This window comes from Rhamphochromis longiceps, linkage group LG13 (genome assembly GCF_057381845.1).
Source record: "Rhamphochromis longiceps isolate RC_006_pf linkage group LG13, R_longiceps_female_GT1.1, whole genome shotgun sequence".
Classification (NCBI taxonomy): domain Eukaryota; kingdom Metazoa; phylum Chordata; class Actinopteri; order Cichliformes; family Cichlidae; genus Rhamphochromis; species Rhamphochromis longiceps.
Genome location: NC_140569.1, coordinates 7,202,540 through 7,218,101, shown reverse-complemented (window position 1 = coordinate 7,218,101; position 15,562 = coordinate 7,202,540). Strand labels below are relative to the sequence as shown.

Sequence of the window (15,562 nt, the reverse complement as noted above, 5' to 3'; positions counted from 1 at the left end):
TGTAAAGATAAGAGTAAAGTGAGATGCTTGCTTAGACTTACACCCACACTGAGCCTTGCATATGACGTTTGAGCACTGAGTGACCTTGCACCTTCAGATGACATGGGCTCATGCAGACAGACTGCCTGAAATGACTTTTATTTGTTGCTGATGGTGATACTCAGGTGCAAGGGCATGGGCACACGAACGTGCAGAGGGTGTGTGACATTGTGTGGTCAGCTTTAGCAATAATATCTGAAAAAAACTCACATGCATGGACACATTGGACTAACGCTCACACATACATGGTGACCTTGTTTCTTCAACGTGGCCACTAGAATCTAAACAATGTTGATGACATTTGCTTTCACGATATCACAATAAAAATAAACATGGCTGTGACAAATGTGATGTCATTCCACATAAACACTGAAAACGCAATAGTTGATAATGGCCCCGAGGAACTGCTACTTCACTGGATTTAAAAATAACCTCAACTGGGTGTAGTGGTAATGACGACCACTGCCATTTTGCAAGATCATTTAAAAATACAAGGAATATTAAACATCTAATAGCAAATGTTAAATATTTAGAGGTGTAAATATTGGGTTAAATGTAAAAATCTCCAACCTGTACAAACAATCTGTGATAGTGCGTTATTCTACAGTGACACATTAATCCTACTTTATTGTCAGCACTGCTTTGGCTTATGTTAAAGTTAAGAGAAATTAAACATTCGCTTAAATTCTCTTCATGTTTAAAGAACCCATAGAACCTTGTTTTCATTTTCCTCCTATGCAGTACTTTTCACAAAGGGATTAGTGGAAGTGTGAAGAAAAAGTGTCAGTGACTGAATAGAAGAGGATCTGCCTCATATCAGTCCTTGTACCTTTCCCTATATATAGCTATGGCCTTCTGTAGCGCAATAACAATTAGTCAGCCCTAGAAGTGGCAATACATTTTGCTCAACTCTTCTCTTTTCACTGAAAAGGTCAATGCAGTCACAGCACAACTAAACAAAGTATAAGAGAGAGCTAACGAAAGTCAGAGGATGAGGAATGTAAACTATTTAGATGAGGGGAGACAGGTAAAAGAAGAGAGGAATAAAAATGAAAACTTACAAGGAGAGATGACAGGAAAAAAAAATGATGTTGCTCTATAAAACTGACCCATGGTCAGGGATTAAGGCATGGAGCGGGGAGGGAATATACTGAAGTCAAACCAGTCGAATGGAAAAAAGTGAAATTAATAGTGTCCAATGAAGAAGCTGCAGTCATATTCAATCATATTACACTATTATACTTGTCACGGTCAATGAAGCATGGCTAGGGAAAGGGAGAGGAAAAAAGAGAGAAAGTATAGCAAAGGGGTGGAGGACCTTAAGAAAGAAGGGGAGGGACAGAAAAAAATGAGTAAAAATGCAAAGAAGGAATGCAGGGTTTTAGCCAAAAGTAATGACACAGAGAAAGAACGGCAAATAAAACAAAATAATGAAACAGAAGCAAAACAGAAAGTGACAGAGGGAGGAAAATGAAGAGAGGTTATTATGCTAAAGAGGTCAAGCTTGCAGTAATGCTGTCTTGTAGAAAAGAAAACTGGGTTTTTCTCTATAGGCTTAGTACAACAGTATGTGTCAGCGTCACATGTACACTGTTATCTCGTTTTTTCCCCCATGTCTTTTTATGTGCGTGTCAGTGAGCCATCATCTGGCGTGACACCATCAAACCAAAGCTGGTAAAATGTAGATTTTACCTAGTTAATCTAATCTCATGGATTCTTCTGTGGCACCGGTGTGAGTGGATGTGCACAGAAAACAGACACACCTTCGCCTCTCAGATCGCAGTATCTCTGCAAGGATTCCGAAGAAATTCAGGGTTCTGCGAGATTGGCTCATTTAGTGAACTCACAAATTATGCAGCTAGGAAAAAAGTATCATTCATGCATTCTAATATGGTGCATAATTTAGCAATCATGTTAAATTACACAGAAAGCTGCTATATGTTATAAGGGAAAAAACTCTATGTAATACATTTCTCCAGGCCGGGTTTATTTTTGGAAATTTTTCAGAGAGTAACACTTGTGTTCATTTGAAGCACAGTGGGAATAAATACAGGTGGGGGTGAGGGGGCTGAGGTATACTGAAGGGGACAGGAGGAGAATGAAATGTGGAGGACAGGAGAAGGGAGATAAGTAAAGAGGGAAAGGAAGGGGAGGAAGATGAGGACTGAGGAAAGAAGGAAGGAGAGAACAAGAGAGGATGAGACAGAACTGGATGAGAAGCTGTAGATAAGTCCCAGTGTGATCAAAGCATTACTTTGACATCAAATGCAGGCCTTGCCAGCATACTGACTGGTTAATGCTAGAAACACTTTGAAATATTAGAATATGTGTGGCTAAGAAGCTTCTCCTCATATTTGTCCACTTCATAGGGATTTAAATATTGAGATTAATGCGTTATAAAGTGATAAACATTTTAACTACCTATGGTCAGATCTAATTGTCTTGCAGCTGTCCAACCATTAACAGTTACATGCATTCTGATTGTCTCCATCTAATGACTTTAATGTGCCTTAAAGACAGGTAAATCGTGGTTTAAAATCCCATTACTGAACACCCACATCATTCACATCACAATACAAGAAAAACAATTCCGTCATAAATAGCCCCATATGCCAGCAGACAGGACAAAGAGCCAATTTGTTGCATGAAAAACTGGTTTCCATTACCGTGTTTGTTTAAACTGTTTTAAAATAATTCAACCTTAAAAAGCAATTTTACTGATAAATAAGCCAAATATGAAGGCATACAATGTGACATAAATAAAAAGATAAGAAATAAGTGAACGTATGCAACAGGATTATTACGCTACTTATGTTCACAGAGCCTGTTTCGGCAAATAGGTGCCAGAGCCCTTCCTCTCTCGATGACATAAGACTGCAAACTTAACTACTTTTTTGTGTATTCCGCCTTCGAGCTACATCTTCGGAAAGCTCATTATGCCGCATATGAATTGTGTCATCCAGTTTCAGTTCTCATGTTCATATTTTCTTAAACAGTAGAAAAACAACAGAAATACATGCAGGGAGGGACAAATGATGAATGTTCTTGGCCAGATGGAGGTCACAGTAACATGGTTTTTAGACTGTGGAGCTACTGAAATGCCACATTTTAGTTAAACTATTTATCAGTCTGATCTGCATGTCTCTTCAACACTCCCTCTAATGCAGAGTCCTCTATCTAACCCTGCTTATAATCAGATAAGCTATATGCAGCATTTGCTTTTCTGGCCGGCCACTGACACTTTGTGTGTTTGTGTGTACGTTCAGCTTCTGGTTTCGACACCACTTGCTGTGTCTTTGTCAGCACGTGTCCTGCAAAATAAATCATTTTCCACAATTTAAACCTGATTTGAACTGATTTGAACTGATTTGTCAGCCACTAATGTGCACATATCCTCACATATATAAAGTATGATGCAAACAGGATGCAAACAGAAAAGCATGGACACACACTGTACCTTGAAACCATAGCTAACTGTCCATAAAGTTCACCTTTATAAATGTGTTCCATCAGCAAAATTAACTTGCTACAATTAACATAACCGTGTTAATTATGGTAATCAACAGCACACCCACTGCAGGTACATGCTCAAACCTGTGCGCGCCTGTGCGTGTTTGACAAGTTTAGTGGAGATAAATGATAGAGGGAGTGAGAAAATGATGGTACGGACAAAAAAAGAAAGATGGGGAATGAGACTGATAGCTTGAGTTTGACAGGTGATTTAAAATAAAATAAAGTTCAATAGTCAATTAACTGTTTAAGTTATTTGTTAAACAAAAATACCTAAAAGTAATTAGAAGACACTGCTTTAGGCTATGGAAGTTTTTTCCATGACTTGTTGCATGTAGTATCACAACATATTAATTGATGACAAGTGTAGTAACTTATAAAACATAATCAGTTTGAGGGAAAAAGGTGGACAAGCCCACTATGAATAACTTTATGACAATACTTAATGGTTATCTTGCTGAGGATATTCTTAGACATAGATTTAATGCGTTTTCTTATATTAACATAAACATAAAGCCTAAAGTCTTCAATATCAAACATGCTTTTCAACAACTATCACAATGTGGTAGCAACCCAAAAGGTCCTCTGCTTTCCAAAATGTCCTCATACCAATGCTCTAAAACTCAAGCTGGTGCTCACTATGATAGCTGGACAAGTACAGACACACACACACACACAGAGTTAATTATTATCCTGAATAATGAGAAGCAAATGACTCATTAAATCTCTCCTTGACCCGCACGCAGAAACTAGCCACTGTTCCTCACATTCTTTCTTTCTCACTGACTCTACAGTACCTCATACAAAACTTGTCAAACCAGACGCCTTTTCAGCTGTGAATTATTAATTGGCATTAAAGAAAGAGCCCAAATTTCTCTTTGACCCCAATCCCGAGTACTTTTGTACCAGAGCGACCGCAAAAAGTAAAGAAAATCTCCTGAAATTCATAATTGAGATGAACTTTGTTCTCGACCTTCATCCCTTATTTCATTTCCCTCTCGCTCCCTCACTCTTTTTCAGTGTCTCTGCCTGTGACATGCTGTCTGCCAAAGCAGAAATATAGTTACATTTGACTGTTTAAAAAAATAACAAACATGGTTTTCTTTTTCCTTAATATGATTGGTGTCCACGAGACAGCAGAGCACCTGACTGGACCCAAGGACTGTCACAGAAAACAAATTACACTTATTTTTCAGGCCCACTCTGTCACACTCGTGCATACACCTACATCTATACAATATATCTAAAGCATATATATATATATATATATATATATATATACACACACAAAACCATTGTTAAAAGAATCACATTTGCAATCAATTAGATTTCACAAATGAATATTCTGGATGAAAAGTTCAGGTGCCTATACACGTGCCCATACAAGGTGTTCTGATCAATATAAATCGCTGTCTCGAATAATCAATTTCCATTGCAATACAATCAATATCAGTGTCAACCCTGTATTCTGATCATCAATGGTAAAATCGATGAAATCACTCATTAATCCTGAATTAACATTGATCCAGACTCCACTGTTTTTGCAATTAAACTGCAGCCTCATCGCCTAGCAGTAAATCCACGCAGCCTTTTCTGCCAGTGCTCAGCTCTTTTATGCAGGAGTGAGAAGGTCGACCATGCCGAGGATCACTATTCAGCTAACAAAGCTTTAATACTGGAAACCAACACAGCTGCAGCTGCAGCATGTGGTTTTAGGTGCGCATGATGCGAGGGCAATTAAAAGTGAACACCTAATTGATGCTGTAGTCTCTCTGTGCTGCCACATGTTTTTGTTTATTTGCTCTAACTGGTGTCCTTGTTGCTTTGTGGTATTACTTGTGGTGCAGTTTCCCATCTCTGAGTACTTGCATGCATCCCATCCAGCTTTAGTCTGCACTGCCTAAATTACTTCAATGTGACTTTGCTTATCAAATAATGAGAGCATGGGACACATTCATGAATCACGCTGCTTGTTAGTTTGTTTCGGTCAACAAAATTGAAAACATTTTCCAATTTAGTGATTTTTCACTTGATATTCAAGTTATTGGTTTTCTTTTCCTTTTTAGGGATACAGAGAACGGAATCAAAACACAGTATGCGCTACGTTGAAGGAAGGGAAACGGGCCAAAAAGTAGAGAGTAGTCAGACTAAAGTGCATGAACTGGAACGGGTGCACTTTAATTTAAAGTCGCTGGCATGTAGACCAATTGAGGAATAATTGAAACCACATGAGCTCAAGAAAGAAAAAAAAAACATACAAACGCCATGCTTAAGGCCAAAGAAACTAAACCCAGTATGTCATGCTGCATGGGAACTATGTCAACACTACTAAGCCACCTGTGTTGTCTCACTCTTCCCCACGTGCACCAATACCCAGGAAATCATCAAATACAGACAAATTAACTTGCTTTTTTTTTTTCCTCCTCCACCCCCCCCACCCCCCACCCCCACCCCACACACCGCTAGAGAACAAGTATGGGGATTAGAGGTCAAAGGCACTAATTACTGACTCTGCCATTTAGTCCGGTTGAGATGAAAGATTAGAGTTATAATCCCATTCCGCTGCCATAGGAAATTATATATCAGCCTAACATCTATCTGGCCTCACATTCTGCTGTTTTAAATAGATGAAGATCGATCTAAGGGAAAGAGAGAAAAAAAGCTGACGTTTAACCAGTTGTGTGTGCTGACTCTGCTTTCTATTGAGCCCATGGAGCAAGGGGCTGGAAGAAAACAAAATTTAAAAAAAAAAGTCCAGAAGCAGAAGGCAGAACTCAATTCTCCACCAATGTTCCCCCACCCCGTTCTCACTGGGAGGTAACGTGAATGTGAAGGTAAGAGAAACCAGTCACAGTGGACAGGCTTATCCAGACAGACAAGATTTGTGCGTGTGTGCGCGTGTGGGTCTGTCTGTTAGGGGCGTTCATATTGAATCCTGTATCCCTGGGGAGCCTAACTACCTCTCCATCTCTCTGACTGGCCCCCTGAGAGAGACAGACAGAGCAGGAGAAAGGAGAGAGATTGGAAAAAGAATTAGAAATAAAGAGCAGAAAGAAGGAAAAGGAGCAGTGGAGCCAATACTGCAGCAAAGCCCAATAGCTCCCTCTGTCGTCATCTAGAAATGGTCCAGTAGCTCTTCCATTCATTTTCCCCTTTACTGTCTTCTTTTTGAGTCCTGTTTCTTTATCTGCAGGATCACAACTTTATTCTATCTTTTAAGCCTCCCTTTCATTATTTAAAAAAACTACTTTACGATCACATAACTTACGAGGATGAGCAGTTGGTGCCTAATTAAAAATAAATATAATGATTACAGTGTAATAAATTAATCCCTCTATTTTGTTTCCTCCCTAGGGTGCTACATCAGCACTGCTTGCAGGCAGATGCCTTTAAACTCAATCCAGAAAGCAAGGTTGTTTTCTTTTCATTCTCTTTTTAAGATTCTGTCTTACTCGTTTCATGAATGTGGAAAGATCAACATAATTAGTCCCATCAAATCTTTAAAAATCACTCAAAGCTGATCAAAATTAATACTTATAAGTAAAAAGCAAATTTTATATTGTCTGATTTTTCTGCATTTGCCATTAATTTAAAGAACATTTTCAAATGCTGCTTCTTTTTCCTCCTTTTGTGAAACTCTGAAGAACGTCAAATAACATCAACAGGAATTATTGCTACACACTTAGACTGAGTCTATAGATACATAATAGGTAAACATAGTGTCTAATGTGCATAGTGTCTAAGATAAGTCATGAGAAAGTTCCCACAGATTGAATTCTGAGTTAGAGAGTTTGAACTTAACCTAAATATCTTCTGGCCTTCTCATGTCCTATCACACATTCCAGAAGAAATGCTAAAGCTCGTTAAGCTTAATTCTATCTTTACTAACTATAACTAGCACAGCTATGATGCACAGTATTTCCAGTGCCAGGTTCTGAAACCACTTCAGTAAAAACCAACAAATCTGACGACATTTCTGTGTCAGTTTCTGTGCAATTTCTTGGCTGAACATCAGGGAAAAAATCTGATACCTCTCCCACCCCGCTTTCATCTGTCATCCAAGCCAGGTTTCTGTATGCTGCTCACCCTAAATAGCACAAAGATGTACTGGTACAAGGGAATTATGTGTGTCTGCCCTGCTTTTAAGGTATACAATCACTTCTGCAGACATAAAACCACATTTTTGCGGGAACTGTTCATTCCTGCAATGGCTAAGTGAAGGCAGGCAGTTTCTACTCGCATGTCTCATTTCAGCTCATACGGCAGTGACTCTCAAAAAGGAATGAGACTGACTACTCTACTGATAGACGTCACGCTGCCCTCCTCTCTTGTCCACCACCTCCTCCTTTTCTTCACATCCTGATAGGAGTCATGCTCTTTTCTGCTCAGCTGCTGCTCCTCCGACCGTCTGCCCCGTTGTTTCTCTCTGCCCTGCACCTCATCTCCTCTGCAGACCACATCCCCTCATTTCCTTTCCTGCACCTCTTTTTTTGCCTCTTGATCTTTTCCTCTTTTACTCTGCCCACACTGTATTATTGTTTGAGTGAAATATTGGGAGAATGAAGAATTAATTGGTGAATTAAGAAAACATCCAAAAGCACAAGTTGAGTGATACTGTTGTGCTACTTACAAAAACCCTTTGTGGAGCCAGAGAGCGACAGCTGTGATGTTGAGCTGTGTCATTAAGTGAACATAAGAAGCAGCAATTCAAAACTACTAAATTAGGGACCTTCTTTGTGTGTAATATGTCTTTTAAGTGGCCAGTGAGCCACAGTGTCTCAGAACTAAATATAAAAAAGGGGAATTCTGCTGTTCTTCGCTGCAGTGACTGGTCTGTAGGCTAATTGGCAAACATTAAATAAACAGGGAAACGCTCTCTGAAAAGTAACCACATAATAAGGAAGTGTGGGGGGAACCACAACAGCACAGTTACAACACTTGTAAGAAGGGAATTAAAAAATGAAAAAAAAAAAATGCCTGTCGAAAATATAACACAATAAGTTCCAAACCCTTTCCCCCCTTATTTACTAAACTGCAGTTAGAGCATCTAATGGATCCATTTCTCTGCATCTTTCCTGCTCCATTGTAGACTGCAGACTTTTTTCAAGGCAACACAAGAAAACATCTCTCCAGCCAAGCCTGGCTGCTAGGAACCCCCTGTCGAATAAATACAACAGCAGCAAATGATTTTCTCAATGGCTCCCATAAGACTGAAGCGCACAGACAGAGTCGGAGAGATTGCTGTGTAGAGAAATGAAGAGAGAGGAAGAGGAGGGCGAGAGAATGGTGAGTTGGAGGGGGTTGAAATGCAAAGGGGAGAGCAAAGGTACGGGAGAGAGGGGAGACATTTTATACAGCAACAGTGTGGGAGACAGAAGGGGGAGAGGGAGAGAGAGATTATTGCCTGCTTGAGAGCAGCAATCTTGAGTTGTGCCATGAATACCAAAGATACAGCCCTGGAGTTAAGGCCCCCCCCCCCCCCAACACACACACCTCTCTAGCTCTCTTTGCTCCCCCATTGAAAACGCAGCGGAATTGCAGATGCCCAAAACTACACACCGATATCTCTTTTACTCTCTGCTGAAAGCGGCTGAGCAGCAGACCAGTTCCAAATCCATCTGTAATTATTCATATCAGACCAGCATGCGCACAGACCCAACCAGTACGGACAAATCTACTCTACTGAGCAGATTTCACTGGATGTCTATGCAACAATTTACAAAATGATCTAATGTGGCCCTACAGGGATGCTAAGCCAAACGCACGGACCTAATTGAGTGCCGAACGAGCCTGAATGAGCCTATGGGCAAGTGATCTGTATGCATTTTTTATGCAGTTTCACCAGCGCTGGCGCACACCAAAAGGGCAAGAACGCCGCTCCGCTTCAAGTATTCAAACGGACTGAATACTAAGCTGCGTGGAGTCTTCAGGGATTCACATTTCAAAATCACAAAATCAATTAGCTTCCAAATCAGTAATGACCCCGCAAAAACCAGAAAACGAGAAAGAATGAAAGAAGGGGAAATGGCGAAAAAGGGGAAAATATTGGGGATTGAGAATTTTAAATATGCCGTTTTGATTTTACAGGAGGAGGATAAGTTGGGGGAAAACGCTTTCTGGAAGAAACAGGAAGAAATATGTTAAATAAATGCAGATTAACTGTAACACTAACAAATATTTCTTTCCTGGAGTGGGCTAAAGGGACGCAGTGAATTTATCTGTTTACCGAATTATGTGACCGCAACCCCCCCTCACACATCCAGACTCTGTTGATGGTGATCCAAGGAAAAGTTCTGCGTTGCAGTTACGCGGAGCCGCCGGGAGACACGGAGACAGCGAAAGGGAGCTTACTCCTAGATTAGCTACTATAGGCTACGTGGGCAGACTCACAAATACGCAAACGCAGTTGGATGCACTCGCAGACCAAATAAGTAAAAATATGCAGAAACACTGCAAGAGAAACTTTAGTGAATCCACGCTCTGTTATGCGAAAACCACACAGATCCAACCGTCGTCCAGTGGCCCGGAGGAACGAATAAAGTCTGCACTGTTACTGGCAGCAGCACAACAAATAAAACCAAGTGCTGTCTTTAATGCGCAAAGGATCTTTGGGTTTTGTGAGATTTTCCATTGTTAATCAAACATAATCAAGTCCGATATCATCTCCGAGTAATCTTCCTATAATGTATAAGAAGTGTTTGTGCGACAGTTTGGTTTAGTCAAGAGTCTAACCAGAATCTCCCCAGCATCCCGGGAACCTAAACCTTTAACTTCGCTGGCTCTCGTGTGTTTTGCGCTCAGGAAAGCCTCTGCAGAAGAGATGCGCGGATAGTGAGAAGAGAGACATACGATGGAAGTGTGTTGATGTAACTACGGCAAAATCCCAGTCCTTAAACTCCAGTGGTCTTACCTTGGAAGTGAGACTCCGTGCGCAGCTCGTTCACCCAAGTGTCCTCAATACATACAAGCCAGTAGAGATCGGCCACTTGACTTAAGTAGTATTGCTTCTTTTACCAGATGTCCAACACATCCACTGATTAAAAGCCCAGTTTTTCTATGTTTACGTGCGCTTGGAGATGAGAGGGTAGAAATTCAAGCTGAGCCAAGTGGGTTTCCCGCTGGAGCTCAGTGGCAAAAAATAATAAAAAAAACAAACCAGTCAAGCGAATTTAAAGATAAACTGAAAAGAGAGGACAAAAATGAAAGAGCAGTCATGCGTCTTGATGAGGTCCGAGACTGAAGTGATGGAGAGGAGTGGAGGGGATGGTGAGGAGGTGGGTGTTGGAAGAGAAAAAGAGAGGAAATCACCGTAGCATCCCTCCCTCCTTCGGGTAACAAATCCGGTACCGTCAGCGCCGTTTATCCGTCCTCCCTCCTGGAGCATCGGAAGCGATGTGAGGGAAACTGAACGGCGCGCAGCAGCAGCAGCGAGAGAAGAGAGGGAGGGAGAGAGAGAGAGAGAGAGAGAGAGAGAGAGAGGTGTCGCTGCCGTTGGAGGGCGTAGGAAACTGGTAATCCTCTCTCTCCTCTTACTCCTGTATCGGTAGTAATTTTGTTATTCGTCGGAATTAAATAAGTGGCACCTCAAATGACAAACTCAAGTGGGGCAAACCTCTCAATACACATTAACATTTTCAGATTTTATTACAGTAGAAATATAATTTGTTTAGTTATTTTTGACCGTGGTTGCAAAAAGCATTTGCACTGAGAAGGATACGTTGTTTAATGAGGTTTAGGCCACATTATAGCCTTATCTGTATTGTAACACTGTACACCCTTCCCACATCAAAATCCACCCTGAGAGGTTACAGCAGAAGAAGCCCTGCAGGAGGGTAACTGAATGCAACAGTTGCTATTTCCTCATTGGCTAAGAGGAGCTTCCAACCGCTACCAGCAGAGATTTAGAATTGCACAGAGAGCCAATGAAAGGAGAGGACGGCAGGCCTGCTATACACAGAGAGTGTCGCCTACAAAAGTCCAGTGTAAACGATGTAATTGGCCATGAAAAAAAAAGCTGGAAAAACCCACACCTGGAAAACTAAATTATGAATGGTTTGAAGGAGTATTTCGTAAAGCAACGCTCGACTTGTAAACATCTGCTATTATGGATCCCTTAGTCTCAGAAAAAAATAGATAGTGTGTGCATCAATTACACTAACCCAATGATTGTTACTTTTGATATTAATGTTTTGATATTTTGAAACATTCAAAGTCTGCTTAAATGAAGCGATTTCACACAAAATAGACACACACAAGAACCTATAAAACAATAATTTAAAGCCTTTAAACCAATACATTTCCAATAGTTTTATCTTTCTCGGAAGATTCATTTTACTTGAATCCCATCATGACTTTTCAGCCTACTCAAGTTGTTTATTTGGCCAGTCCTAACAAAATCTTAACCACAGCTTTCACAAGTGATGACACATAAGTGCCACATCGAGCCATTCATAAATGCCTGTATCAGCTGCCAGTTGCTCACCCCCATCCGTAAATTTCTGTATGTATTTTGGATGCTAATGGCAGGGGTAAAAAAAAGGCTCACAAGCATGGCTCACTTGCAGGGGTTCTCATTCAGTGGGGAGCAGTAGATGATAATGCATATTTTCATTATAGCATTCAGCAGGCCTTTATTACTTTGGATGCAAAATGACATAATTAGATTAAGATAAAGGGCAGGTTGTCAAATGTAATTACAGGGTATTTCTGGCCATAATGAGTGAAAATGTAAACAACTGCAGCCTTTTGCACACAATTTTTCATTTCATAGAGTCTGGTACGTTTCAATAAAAAAAGTCAGCCTTTGAATGTATTTGAAATTCTTAATGCACACTGACTTCTGGTTCAAAACCCAGTCTTTTCCATGCCAACAGCCTGCAAGGGACAGCGAGGTGATGCTACAAAAGAAATGGACTTTTTTCTCTTCTTCAAAGACAGAGAAGTTTCATGTTTTTTGGGGAGTTATATGCACACTCACCTTTCTCACTGCTGCTGAGTGAGGATAAAATGGTTTTGGAAATTTTCAGCACAGCAAACATTGAGGCCATAATTCATTGGTTTTACATTTTTAAATTTTGATATATATTTTTTTCAAGGTAAAGCTTGTAGCTGGATTTTTCTTCATATAAGATACTGTTTCAAATAAAATAAAAAAATACACAAACCCTTTGTTTGTTTAAAATTAAACATAAAACATGGAATCAAACCATGCTTACAGTTCATCTTAATCCTTCCATATATTTTTCTTTCTATTCTTAACTTAGCAGCTCCATGTAGAGAAGGATTTGTAAACCAACCGTAACTCAAGGGTTATCTGCTTTCCTGTATGGTTATTCTGAAGGTTCCCCACAGCTGTGAAAATCTCATGTTATAATCTGGAAAATCTTTATTTTTTATTTTTGAAAAAAAGGCAGTTTGTTTGATGTAAGCTTGGTAGTTCATGAGTCTGTAGAGGGATAAGGTTAGTGAGCTAAAGACAGAAATATTAGGCTATTCTCTTTTTTCTGGCATATCTGATACTGTAGCAGCTGATGGTTGGAAGTGTGTCGCCAACCAGTCTTCTAGGCTAAGCCCCTTTTCCATTAGTACCTACTCGGATCGACTCTCCAGGGACTGACATGGCTCAGCTCAGATCAACTGGTTTTCCATTACAACCCAGTAGTACCTTGTTTGCGTGCTTCTCGTCTGCGTGTTCCGCGATGGAATTAATATGGGAGACAATTGCTACAACAAAGATGGATGTCGAAGCAAATGTATACCTGCTGCTCTGTCTGTGTTTTTTTTTTTGTCAGACTCAGGGGAGCACAGCATTGTTTTTTGTAGTCATTTCCCTCATTGCTGAGTTTAAAAAATGGCGGTTTTGATTTTCGAGACGATCTCATGACTCATCGAGTGACGCTACTGATCAGCCAATCGGTCTCATGCAGTCTGGCAACGTCACATTTTAGTACCTGCTCAGATCGCTTGGAAACCAAAGTACCAGGTACTATGACCTAATGGAAAATCCTGAAAACCATGCCAAATCAATCCAAGTAGGTACTAATGAAAAGGGGAAGAAGTGATTCAAGTAGGTTCTAAAATGTGACATCGTCAGACTGCATGCCACTGATTGGCTGATCAGTGGCGTCATGAGAGCATCTCATTCAAGAAAATCAAAACCACCATTTTTGAATTCCGGCAACGAGGGAAGTGTCTACAAAAGATAACATCGTGTTCCCCGAGGCAGACAAAAAGTCACAGACCGAGCAACAGGTGTATCATCACCTCAACATCCACCTTTGTTGTAAAGTTTGTGTTGCATATGATGTTATGGCATGCTTTGTCATTTTGCTATAATGATTGACCACATACATTAGGTGGTACTCGACCGTAATGGAAAACCAGTTGATCCAAGTCGAGTTGTGGTGAGCTGTGTGCATTCAAGCTGAGAAGGTACCAATGGAAAATGGGCTTAACCTAGAAGACTGTTTGGTGATGTACTGACAACCATCAGTTGCCATAATTGCTGCTACAGAAACAGCTGGTGATCAAAATGGATTGCTAAAGCCTCACTCGGGCAGGACCAAAGACCAACGACAGTAAGTAAAAAGACAGTGAAAATAAGACTAAACACACAGTTGAATAAAGGGAAACCAAGTGCAACATACATAAGCCCAAGCTGGGCGCAAGCCATTATCCTGGCCGAAAAACCCGGGACCTATGCCACCTGTGAGTTATTCCAGCACCACTCCTCCAGTCTAGCTATGTGAACTTTATAGGTTTCTAAAGCAGGGCAATTATCTCTCAGCAGCCAATATGTCTGTGGCTGGTATGTCCAGGCACAAATGCCAATGGACAACTTGCTCATAGCAGAGAGATGCAGGTGACATCTGCTGAGACTTCATCATCCTATGCCCTGAGATAAGATCATATTAGAAATTTACAGTGAGGTTCTTTTTGCTGAAGAAAATGATAGAAGATGTAAGGTAAGTGACCTCCAGTGACCACATGAAAAAGTCACTGTAGAATGTGTGATGAGGAGGAACTTGTCACTCTGGAAACAGAAAACAAACTTTGTAACATATGCTTAACTATGTAAAACGGTACATTTTAACTAACACATTCTCATCCTGGTGTGTCTAATACTGCCGTTCTGTCAGAAGCCGTTACCGTTACAATAATGAAAACACATTTTCTTTTGAAATCTGAGCTTTTATGCCCTGACTGCAGCAATATTGGATGCTCTGTTTTTTAAAGTGTGCAATATGGATGTAGTGGGGTTAGAATAAGTCATAATTTTGTCTTGACAAAGTGAGTGACAGTTGGGAAAGTCTCCAGGCCCTGCTGCAAACCTGAACTGGAATAATGGGGAAAAAATTGACAGATAGAACATGTTTTCCTTATCCTCTACTAAATAGTTTTGTGGGTTGCTGTTGATCAAGTAAAGTAAGATTAAAGTAATGTGTTTTATGTTTTCAACTTTCAACTTGTTTTCAACTATTATTACTTTATATTTCTGGTTTTATCATGAAGCTCTTTGTGATTTTTTTTTTTCTTTTGCCTGTCCCATTTGGTTCTTTAGCCATCAGAATTGTTGTCTGAAGACCAACAAGGATACCCAATGGATTTATTTTGCCAAATGGATCATCGTGGCATTGCCGTATTGGTCCATTTGATCGACCTTTGTTTTTATTATTTATTTTATTTTATTTTCAGATGTTACAGACGGGACAGACATGAGTGAGGAAAGTGAGGAAAGGGAGAAAGAAAGAGGAAGGAAAAGAAAAACAGAAGGGGAGAGGGACAGTGAGAAAGGGGGGGAGAAAAAAAATCTCCTGGATCACCTGTTGAGAGAAAAAGAATAGAAAACAAGCAAAAAAACCCCAAAGCAAATGGTTTCCACATGTAATGGTCTGCAAGAGGATGTAGAGAGCCATAGCCCCGTCCCCCAGGGCATGAAGCAGGCATGGAGGAGATCCAGGCCCCAGACATCCAGAGGCCCCAGAGTGCGAGAGCCCAAGGAGGACCACCGGAG

The 15,562-nt window shown here is 40.5% G+C and overlaps 1 protein-coding gene across 2 annotated transcripts in view; it reads right to left on the bottom strand.

Moving 5' to 3' along the window:
* The window catches only part of cdh11 (cadherin 11, type 2, OB-cadherin (osteoblast)), a 95,949-nt gene extending 84,991 nt beyond the window's left edge, over nt 1-10,958 (bottom strand). For both annotated transcript variants that reach the window (XM_085427286.1, XM_085427287.1), the window contains exon 1: nt 10,460-10,958. The gene's annotated coding sequence lies outside the window, so the exon portion shown is untranslated. The remainder of the gene's footprint in view (nt 1-10,459) is intronic.
* Nucleotides 10,959-15,562: the final 4,604 nt, after the last annotated feature.